Consider the following 2897-nt stretch of genomic DNA (forward strand, 5'->3'; position numbering starts at 1 on the left):
CTACCACAAATATACCAGCACTACCACAGACATCACAGCAGATAGCACTACCACAGACACCCCAGCAGATAGCACTACCACAGACATTACAGCAGATAGCACTACCACAGACACCCCAGCAGATAGCACTTCCACAGACACCCCAGCAGATAGCACTACCACAGACACTCCAGCAGATAGCACTACCACAGACACCCCAGTAGATAGCACTACCACAGATACCCCAGCAGATAGCACTACCACAGACACCCCAGCAGATAGCACTACCACAGACACCCCAGCAGATAGCACTACCACAGACACCCCAGCAGATAGCACTACCACAGACACCCCAGCAAATAGCACTACCACAGACACCCAGGCAGATAGCACTACCACAGACACCCAGGCAGATAGCACTACCACCAGACACCCCAGCAGATAGCATTACCACAGACACCCCAGTATAGAACTACCACAGACACCCCAGCAGATAGCACTACCACAGACACCCCAGCAGATAGCACTACCACAGACACCCCAGATAGCACTACCACAGCCACCCCAACAGATAGCACTGCCAAAGACATCACAGCAGATAGCACTGCCAAAGACATCACAGCAGATAGCACTACCACAGACACCCCAGCAGATAGCACTACCACAGACACCCCAGCAGATAGCACTACCACAGACACTCCAGCAGATAGAACTACCACAAATATACCAGCACTACCACAGACACCCCAGCAGATAGCACTAACACAGACACCCCAGCAGATAGCACTACCACAGACACCCCAGCAGATAGCACTACCACAGACACCCCAGCAGATAGCACTACCACAGACACTCCAGCAGATAGAACTACCACAAATATACCAGCACTACCACAGACACCCCAGCAGATAGCACTACCACAGACACCCCAGCACTACCACAGATCCAGCAGATAGCACTACCACAGACACCCCAGCAGATAGCACTACCACAGACACCCCAGCAGATAGCCCTACCACAGCAGATAGCACTACCACAGACACCCCAGAAGATAGCACTACCCAGCAGATAGCACTACCACAGACACCCCAGATAACACTACCACAGACACCCCAGCAGATAGAACTACCACAGACACCCCAGCAGATAGCACTACCACAGACACCCAAGCAGATAGCACTACCACAGACACCCAGGCAGATAGCACTACCACCTGCACCCCAGCAGAAAGCATTACCAGAGACACCCCAGTATAGAACTACCACAGACACCCCAGCAGATAGCACTACCACAGACACCCCAGCAGATAGAACTACCACAGACACCCCAGCAGATAGCACTACCACAGACACCCAGGCAGATAGCACTACCACAGACATCACAGCAGATAGCACCTCCACAGACACCCCAGCAGATAGCACTATCACAGACACCCCAGAAAATATAACTACCACAAATATACCAGCACTACCAGAGACATCACAGCAGATAGCACTACCACAGACACCCCAGCAGATAGCACTACCACAGACACCCCAACAGATAGCACTACCAAAAACATCCCAGCAGATAGCACTACCACAGACACCCCAGCAGATAGTGCTATCTCCATCACAGACACCCCAGCAGATAGAACTACCACAAATATACCAGCACTACCACAGACATCACAGCAGATAGCACTACCACAGACACCCCAGCAGATAGCACTACCACAGACATTACAGCAGATAGCACTACCACAGACACCACAGACACTACCCAGCAGATAGCACTTCCACAGACACCCCAGCAGATAGCACTACCACAGACACTCCAGCAGATAGCACTACCACAGACACCCCAGTAGATAGCACTACCACAGACACCCCAGCAGATAGCACTACCACAGACACCCCAGCAGATAGCACTACCACAGACACCCCAGCTACTACCACAGACACCCCAGCAGATAGCACTACCACAGACACCCCAGCAAATAGCACTACCACAGACACCCAGGCAGATAGCACTACCACAGACACCCAGGCAGATAGCACTACCACCTGCACCCCAGCAGAAAGCATTACCACAGACACCCCAGTATAGAACTACCACAGACACCCCAGCTGATAGCACTACCACAGACACCCCAGCAGATAGCACTACCACAGACACCCCAGCAGATAGCACTACCACAGCCACCCCAACAGATAGCACTACCAAAGACATCACAGCAGATAGCACTACCAAAGACATCACAGCAGATAGCACTACCACAGACACCCCAGCAGATAGCACTTCCACAGACACCCCAGCAGCACTACCCAGACACTCCAGCAGATAGCACTACCACAGACACCCCTACCAGCAGACACTACCACAGACACCCCAGCAGATAGCACTACCACAGACAGCAGATAGCACTACCACAGACACCCCAGCAGATAGCACTACCACAGACACCCCAGCAGATAGCACTACCACAGACACCCCACAGATAGCACTACCACAGACATCCCAGCAGATAGCACTACCACAGACACCCCAGCAGATAGCACTACCACAGACACCCCAGCAGATAGCACTACCACAGACACCCCAGCAGATAGACACTCCAGCAGATAGAACTACCACAAATATACCAGCACTACCACAGACACCCCAGCAGATAGCACTACACAGACACCCCAGCAGATAGCACTACCACAGACACCCCAGCAGATAGCACTACCACAGACACTCCAGCAGATAGAACTACCACAGACACCCCAGCAGATAGAACTACCACAAATATACCAGCACTACCACAGACACCCCAGCAGATAGCACTACCACAGACACCCCAGCAGATAGCACTACCACAGACACCCCAGCAGATAGCACTACCACAGACACCCCAGCAGATAGCACTACCACAGACACCCAGGCAGATAGCA

The sequence above is a fragment of the Oncorhynchus nerka genome, linkage group LG21 (genome assembly GCF_034236695.1).
Source record: "Oncorhynchus nerka isolate Pitt River linkage group LG21, Oner_Uvic_2.0, whole genome shotgun sequence".
Taxonomy (NCBI): domain Eukaryota; kingdom Metazoa; phylum Chordata; class Actinopteri; order Salmoniformes; family Salmonidae; genus Oncorhynchus; species Oncorhynchus nerka.